Raw genomic sequence first — 9,518 nt, forward strand, 5'->3', positions numbered from 1 at the left:
ACTTAAGGTAGAATGGGCAGAGGTAGACAATGAGGCTTCCTGGACCTCACAGCACCAAATGCTAGGATAAAGTGTGTGTGACCTTGGCAGATTCCATGGCAGGTGAGGGTGAACGAGGTGGGGGACAAACACACCAGGCAGACAGACCTTAAGGGAGAAGTCTTACTAGAAAGGGGAGGGAGGAGGAAGGAAAGAGAAAAGAGGCAAAGAGACACAGAAAGAGGACAAAAGAGAAGAGGGAGACAGCAAAAGTCCTGTCTGCCCCAAAGGAACAGCAGGAAAGAAAGGGAAAGAGAGAGTGAGTGGGCGGGGTCTTTCTTTTAAAGGGGTCCTTTGCACCTGCATGTTGACCAGGGTACTGCCTGAGTGCATTCTGCCAGGTGACAGGGGCAGGCCAGCATAACGCCTGCATCCTTACAATATAGAACAGAAGTGGCTGGCTTCCTGGACAGTCACCCAAGTTTCCTCTGCAATGTTGGGGATTGTTCTGAGAAGTTATTGTTGACAGAAGTTGTGAATATTAACAGTCTTTGACCTACTAATTTCCCTTGAAGGAATTGACCTTTAAGTCATAGTGGAACAATGATTTATAATCAAAAGCTCATTATAAAAGCAAATAAAGTAGAAATGACCAGACTTTGACGTTAGAGAAATAATTAATTTACCACAGATGACTGAATATGTAGGTAAATGTACACCCTTCACACTTATTCTCCAACATTCTAACTACAAAAGGAAACCCTTCATGAATAAGTTTGGTCATATAAACAGAAAACATGTTATGAGCTTCAACTAAAGCTTCCAAAATTTTTCCGATTTCCAGCTATTTCCCAATTGCTAATCCTTCATTTTCTCCCTGGGTTATGATTCTTGCTACTTCTCTGATTAGTTCTGGAGTTTTCCCCTCTGAAGATGCACATCTCTGGTTCTGACTGGAAATAACTCCTGCTTGCCAGTTTGGTATTCAGCCCTTACAAAGCTGCTTCCCTGATGTAGAATCCAAAAACAGCTAGCGACCTCTTCCCACAGGAAGCCCTTAAGAGACATGCTAGCACTGCCCTCAGCCCTGAGATGATCATGAACCCAACATCACTTTATCCCCTTCGGAATCTTCTCTAAAGACAGCAGTGTCTGTAGCTACTGTCTCTAAGAACATGAAAATCCCTTTGTTATAAAGAAATTACACTGCGTTGTTCACTAAAGCAATGTTCAGAAAGTGAGCTGCTCTAGTCTGGTAAGAATTAGAATGAAACTGGTTATTTGGGGTGGATAAAATGCTGGAAATTCAATTTAGGATTGAAGATTTTGTTCGAGTATTAACAGCAGCAGCTTATGAAAAGGAAGATGTAGGCAAGGCTTATGGGAACATGGAAAGTGAGTCCCAGTGTGAATGAAAACTGAAAAATAGATAGTGGTAAGAACAAACAGACCCACACAGATGCATCCATGCATCTAGAAGCAAGCATTTGCGATTTACCTAATGTTACCATCGCAATAAACATTCTAGCCTGCTCTAAATATATTTTATATATTTATATTTATATATTATATAATACATATACCACCTCCCCCTGCTAAGCATTTTTATTTAGTTGTCTAGAACAAAATACAAGCTCTCTATAAAAAACACTAATATAAATCAGGACTAGTTTCCATGTCTGCCCCAACAAAAGACTTCTTGGTTCATATTGTGTCTGAAAAGTTTGCAATAAAAAGATACAATTACTTGAAACGATATTGTTTTAGAGAGAAAAGTACATTATTTCAACCACGTTGTGGGTAATTCATGAAAATAGATTCTAACTTCATCACCTTTTGGGACAAATTATAAATCCAAACCAGGAACACTGGAAAGAGCTCTTCTATTCTTCCTACTCAAGACATGTCCTACTCTCTTGTGCAGACAGTCTCTGCTTTCATTGCTTCAGAGACAGGACAACAGGTAGCCATAGTGAACCCACACAAGTCAGATTCTGGCATCTAGGAGATGGCTCAGTGTGTAAAAGCACTTGCTATGCAAACATAAGGATCTGAGTTTAAATACCCAATGCCCACACAGGGGAAGGCTGTAAGTGCCTAGAACCCCAGCTATAACCTGCCAGGCTAGCCAAACTGAGCTTCTGGTTCAATGAGAGGCTTTGTCTCAAGGCAACAAGGCAGAGAATGATAGTGAAAAGACACCTGATATCCATACCCAAGGGCACCAAAAGGTACCACACACATGTATAAACATGCGCGTGCGCGAGCGCACGCGCGCGCACATACACACACGCACACATACTTCCCTTGGTCAAACTATGGATCAACCAAAAGCTTACCGAAACTCTTTCATGTGATGCTGCTATTCATGTTAAAAGTTTATTCTGAGGGTCCCAATGCTCTGAAAGACACAACAATATTGGATCAGTGGGTCCCAAACATCCTGCAAACCTTAGACCAACTGACAGACATAGTTTATTCCATGAAGAATACAGGAAAGATGCACACTGAATTGGGATGCAGCCATGCTGAAGCACTTTTCAAATAGTCAGAAGCAAGTCTGACATAGACTGGGGGGGCGCGGGGGGGGGGGCAGGACAGGGGTCTACAACTTACTCAACTCAGCAGTGCATGAACGAACATATACGTTGATAAAACTGACACAAAGGAGAACCAAAGAATGGAGATTTTTGTATAGGTCATCAGAGAAATGAAGAAAAGAAATGCCTGCTTAGTAGACACAGGCCTAGTTAATATCCTACAGAGTGTCAACTTTGGGTTTGTTTGGATGTGTGTGTGTTTTTCCCCCCCTGGAATGGCAAAAAGCTGTAAGTTAATACCTAGCTTCAATGTCTGGTCTCTTAGAAAATATCACTAATAGCAAAGTCACACATCCTGTAATGTAAAATACTAGTTTTAAACAAGTGTATCAAAAATAATATAATTTCTTATCTCAAGTTTTGGTTGAATTATCTTAATGTTTGTAGTCCTTAATACAGTAAGTTCAGAAAGGAATGTACCAGAAGTTATAAGTATTTTTCACTTTGGTGAATGTGACCCTTGATTCCATCAATTCAAAACTCGAGCTTCTTCCCACTGTGTGCCAGAACACTAACCCAGAGTACAGGACGCATATATAGATCAGACAAAAGCTATGCATTAATGCCAGACTCTTAGCTCACAAGAAGAGCAGACACTCACATCCTCCAATGGTTGCATTCTTGCCCTCAAGGAAAACAGTTAATTGGATCAATTTGTCATCTTAATGTGGCTGGATGAGTTGGGATGAAACTAGGAAAAAAAGCTAGATCTGGTGTAATGGAAATGTGCTCACTCGCCCACTCTCCCAAGTAATAAAAGAGGAGGGAGAGGGAGGGAGGGAGGGGGAGGAAGGAAAAGAGAAACAAAATTCTAAAACCTCACCAGAGATTTTTGTCCTTGACTGGAAAGTAGGGAAAAGAGCATGACCACAAAAACCTACTTTGTGCGTTGGGATTTGGAGAAGAGTCTTACATCTCGAAGGAGAAAGGTTTGCCAGAGACATCTCATTGTCCTAGACAGCTTTGGGAACCTGTCCTCTAAGATGGGAAGTTACTGTGGTTTGAGTGCTGTTTGTCCTCTTGAATTTATGCTGGACTTAACCCCCCTGTGAGGTACCAGGAAAACAGATAGTTAATTCACCTGTGGTGTGTAAAGGCAGAATCACTTGGGTAGAGCCCTTGTGACTGAATTCTGGTGACTTTACAGGAACATGATCCAACTAGGATACACAAACAGGCACACAGAAGTTCTGTCTTTTGCCATGTGATGCCATTTGCTACCTTTGGATTCTGCCAGAAAGGTAAGCATCACTGGATATGAATCCTCAGACTTCTGGAAGTGAATGCTCAAGACACCTCTTTCCTTTAGAATGTTACCAAATCTCAGTAATTCGCTTCAGTAATAAAACACAAACACAGAAAGTAATTCCAGACTAAACTTCTGTCTGCTAATAGATCAGAGTCTGCTCTCAGGCAGGACAGCTGCCTGAGCCAAAGGCTCAGCCTCCAAACTCATGACTTCTATCTGTGGTGTCTCCAGGAGCCTTCCTGTCCACGTCTGTGCCTCTTACCTTCCCTTTGTCACCCCACCTCATCACTTCAGTCTCTCTTCCCTCCTCTGCTCAGAGAACTTTGCCTCATTTAGGAGAATGGTAGGGGCTACCCTATATCTTACTGTATGTGGACCGCTCTTCCATAGTCCAAAGCCCCTTTTGAGGGATGCTCTTTGTGGTGGTATGCATAGGAATGGCCCCCATGGACATGTGTTTGAATGCTTGGCCCATAGAGAGTGGCACTATTAGGAAGTGTGGCCTTGTTGAAGACCACTGTTGGGGTGGGCTTTGTGGTCGCAGATGCTCAAGCTTGGCCAGTGTGTCACATTCACTTCCTTCTGCCTGAGGTCCAAGACGTAGAACTCTCAGCTACCTCTCCAGCACCATGTCTGCCTGCATGCCACCATGCTTCCCACCGTGACGATAACTGACTAAGCCTCTGAACTGTAAGCAATGACATGTTTTCTTTTATAGGAGTTGCTGAGGTCATGGTATCACTTCATGGCAATAGAAACCATAACTAAGACATTCATTTGTGTTCTCGTTTGTGTTTACAACCCCACTGTCGACAATGGGAAACCCATCAATATGTCATCACTTTCCCATCCAATCACTAATGGTGTCAGGCCATCTCTGAAACGTCTGTCATTGAAAACAGACAGGGATAGTTTGATCCCTGGTGCCGCTTCCTTCCAACATAACATGTATGGATTTCTTTGACCTTTTTCTAGGCTTCTGGTGTGGCTAAATCTCCCTCTAATGGGCTCATTCTTTCTTGGTGTATAATTATATCAATCACCACCTCATCTACTTTCTTCTTGCTCTGATTTGACTTGGGTGAGATTTTTAACTCTCCCATCCTTTCCTCCATGTTGATGGATCTGGTTGTATCTTTTCTCTGAATATAATCTCCCCACACAATACCCATCCCGTAAGCTAGGAGAACTAGCTTCAGCAGAGCAAACTCTCAGGCGCTCTCCCAGTTTCAACCACATCAACTTTGTAGATGCTGGGATAGAAATCAAGCTCATTTCATCTTAAGGCCCTCACAGTAGTTGTTATACTACCTGGACCCCTCTGCTTAAATGGCTTTGCATGAGGAAAATATTCAGAATTTTAGTTCAACTCTTTTTCTTTCTCAGAGAAACTAACGTTGACTAGGCAGACTTAGATATTTTTCATAGATGACTGGGGTGATAGATAAGTGAGTAAAGTCTTTACCTTGCAAGCATGAGGATTTAAATTCAGATTCTCCAGAATCTCCAGAGGAAGAAAAAAAGCTGGACACAGTGGCATATGCCTATTATCCCCATGGCCCCAGGCACAGAAACAGAAGACTCCCAGGGACTCTCTGACTAGCCAGTCTAGCCCAATCAGAGAGATCCAAGTTTAGTAAGAGACTCTGTCTCAAAAAATTAGGTGAAATGTGAGGCTGGAGACATGATTCAAGAAGTTAAGAACACTTGCTATTCATCCAGAAGGCCCAAGTTCAATTCCCAACACCACATGAGATACCCATGGAATCAGATGCCCTCTTCTAGTTTCTGTGGGTATGTGCACTGTGATGTATATTCACAATAGCTCACAGACATACACATAAATAAAATAAAAATAACTACAAAAAATAAGGGGAGAGCAATTGAGGAAGACACCTAGTGCTTGCTCTCTCCTCCCTCCCTCCCTCCCTCCCTCCCTCCTTTCCTCTCTCTCTCTCTCTCTCTCTCTCTCTCTCTCTCTCTCTCTCTCTCTCTCTCTCTCTCTCTGTCTCTCTCTCGGTTTCTGACTTCCTGAGACTTTCATAGCAGTTACTACTATTGAAGTTCTCTCAGCTGTTCAGTCTGTCTCTCCACGCACACTTGTCATGAGTTTTATGGAGAACACACCTAGGTTATTTATCTACCACTGTACTTTCCGGGCTTTTAGGAATGCCTACACCTTCCATTTGCTACCTGTTACTGCATAAAATGTTATCAAAAATTTAGACCTTTATGCAAACACACATCTCACAGCTTCTATAGGTCAAGAATTCCACTTCCGAGATGGTGCACTCCCAGGGCCTGGGAAACCCTCTGCCTGTTTAGAAAGGCCAAGCTCTTCATCACATGGACCTCTTTCTGAGCACTGTTCTGGTGTCCTCAAGACAAAGCAAGAGTACCCCCTTAGAATGGCCACATTCTGCCATCTCCACACTATGTGACTAGTTACATGAGTCAGCCATGTTCATTGTAGAAGGGGATTTCACACGAATGTAAATGTCATCTCCAGGGCTGCCACACATAGGCAATTGTTGTTGGATAAATATAATTGACAGGCCCCAAAGAAACTCAGGACAATTCTCACTCAGTACCTGTGGTTACCCCCAGCACTTCTTACCCCACCCCCTACTCTAAGCCTTTCCAGCCCAGGGGCTGAGCTTTGCTTCCCCCAGCTTCTTAGTCTTATATAATTCAACAATTCTCGCCATCAGCTGTCTTGACCATTTGGTCCTTGGCTCCTCTTTTGATCTACTTGCCCTCTTTCCTCTTCTCTCTCTCTCCTCTTCCTCTCTTACTCTCTCATCCCCTCATCACCCACTTCAATCTGGACACTTCCAGGTGCCTCTGACTGTATTCTCCTCATACCTACAATAAAAGCTTCTCCTCAGCCACACCTAGGAGCAGGCATGTCCTCATTTTCATTCAATATTAAACTAGTGAATTGTGTCTCAATTTTATAATTTAACTCTTCAAGAGATATCTCATTTTCAAATGTTTGGGAAAAACTCTCACTATCTCAACCCTATTGCCTGAACATAATATCCTATTTTATTTATAAAACAATGCTTATTGTATTTGTGTGTGTGTGTGTGTGTGTGTGTGTGTACGTACATTCCACAGCATATGTGTGAAGATAATAGAACAACTTTTAGAAGTCTTTTCTCTTCTTCTACCATGTGGGTCTGAAAATTGAACTCAGTTCACCAGACTTGATAGCAAGTGCTTTCATCCACTGAACCACCTCATCATCGTCGAAGCAAAAAAAAAATAATAATAACAATCTATGTATGTTATTGTGACTATACCTTTGTACAGATTCAGTTTATTTGCAGGACAATTTAATGAGGCATTTTCACCTAGCAGCATCTTAGAGAACCTGGGTACTGGGATTGCTATAAACATCAGGAACCTGCTAGTCAGCACATTTGACTCCTCTGTCTGTACAGGACTTCCCAGTCAACAGAGTGTATTCACTATGGTCTCAATTGAAACCACTTCATCTATGAGAAAAAAACAAGGCAAATTTTATTCAAATGCTGTAGATGAGGACACCTTATCAGGATCCAGTTTTACTGAGAAGCAAAGCCAGAAATGCAACTTTGGTATTCTGGTTGCTTCTATCAGAAGAAAGACTAAGAAGGAAATGTGTCTAAGGTGGGTTAGATTACACTTCAGAAGCAACTACACCTTGTCAATGCTTAAAACAAACAAAAAAAACTGTTCCTGTAAACCCAAAGTGGGAGCTGATGTTCCAAGGTGACTCCTCACCACATAAGGCAAGGGTTCACCTCTTCCTTCTGGAAGACTCTTCATGGCCTCCAGGGCTCTGTTGGTTTATCTTGATTGTCAACTTGATTGAGAAATACTTAGGAGGCTGATAAATATGCCATTAATTAGAATCTCAATAAACTCCTGGGAGGGGTAGTACTCTGGAAGGTGGGGTCTGGACGGAGAAGGCGCCTCATGGGGAGGGAGACATGACTTAAGGTCGGTGTCTTGTTGGCCTTTTCCTCTTCTTCTCCCTCCCCTTTCATCCCTCAACTTCCTGTCTCCTGTAGCATGAGTTTGTCACCCTCTGCTCTGCCACACACTCCTTGGCAGGAAACCAGAAGCTAAGATTAATTTTTTCTTGCTTAAATTCTGTCTGACATGTATTTTGGTCATGGCTATACAAAAGGAGCTAATAAGGTGGCTAAACACAGGCAACAGAGTGAAAATTAAGTGTGTTACCCAAATGACAAGCATCCTTCAGCATCACAGCTCATGAGCCCTTTCTCATGGCCCTGCTTGACTCAAGCAGAGAGAGATGTGTAAACTTCCTATGCCCAGGGCTCAGGTGAGCCCAAGACTCTTTATGTACAAAAGTAATAAAGTATGTACAGGATTTCTAAAACTAGAGAACTATTCTTGGGGTCCCTCAAGAACACTTAGAAAAGCAACGTGAAGAAATAAACACAAAACATCTGACCTTTTGAAAGCCTCTTGCTATGGTCTCTCATGCTCATCTTTTACTAGTTCACCTTGACAATAGACCCAGTAATGTAGACATCACCCTCTTTTCTATGGTTTAGGAAGTGGAAGCTTGATAAGTAACTAGCTCACCCAGAGCTCACACTAGTAAATAAAAGAAATCTGATGCCCTTGTCCTTTCTTTCTCTGTCCCTTTTTTAAGTGTGTGTATGTGTGTGTGTGTGTGTGTACACATGTGTGTGCATGTACATACCATTGTGTACATGTGTAGTTCAGGGAATAACTTTGGGGAATTGGTTCTCTTGTAAAATGTAGGGTCTGGAGTTCGAACTCACATCATTGGGGTTAAAGGCATGTTCATTTACCCACTGAGCCATCTCACTGACCCTTTCCCCATCTTCTGGTTTTGTATAATGACCTGCTTCCCATCCCTCAAGAGCTTATTTATATAAGTGGGAGAGGCAGCTAATGGAGGAGGACACTTGAAGTGTAGTGATTCAGCTGGCTTGCTTTTACTTCTTATACTGTGTGGTGTGTTCACAAACAAGTATGTGTAATCCTTTATACTTTCCATGTCTTAACTATTTCAAGGCACTTTTAAAAAGGAGGACTGAGTCTGAGTAGTGACAGATTCTTATGTTCAAAAGAATCATTTTGTTAAAATGTCAGCAAAAATGGACATGTACTATTGTTATTATTTATTGCACATATTATTCCCTAGATAACTTTAAACCATTTATTTACATGTATTTACTTACCTTACCTAGCAACCTTATTAATATGAAGCATGAGTGTGAGATGAGAGAGTTGGAACAAGTATAGATTAAGTAACTTGATCTAAACCCACAAGATTTATATAGGGGAAAAACTGGTTTTGAAAGCACACGTTCTAGTTTCAGGATATGCACATGTGACTCTGTAATACCGTCCCTATCAAGGGGAGAAGATGAGTCAAATTTGCAGATGACAGTGTACATCTTTTGGGAATCTATTGCAGTGTGTCCGTTACAATCTGTAGATACTTGTATCCAGTTAAATTGGGGGTTCAAAACAGCTTTCCTGTGTCAATGCCAGAGAATGGGGCTAGTACAAATTGCAGCAATTTGAAGAAACGTTTCATACATGGAATAACCCTCTGGTCTGGTGAGAGGAAGAACTAAGTGATTAATGCAGGCTGCTACCTATTGAGAAAACTTCTTTGCAAGAAGGGAGGAGTAGGA

Source organism: Mesocricetus auratus, unplaced genomic scaffold (genome assembly GCF_017639785.1).
Source record: "Mesocricetus auratus isolate SY011 unplaced genomic scaffold, BCM_Maur_2.0 Super-Scaffold_100004, whole genome shotgun sequence".
Classification (NCBI taxonomy): domain Eukaryota; kingdom Metazoa; phylum Chordata; class Mammalia; order Rodentia; family Cricetidae; genus Mesocricetus; species Mesocricetus auratus.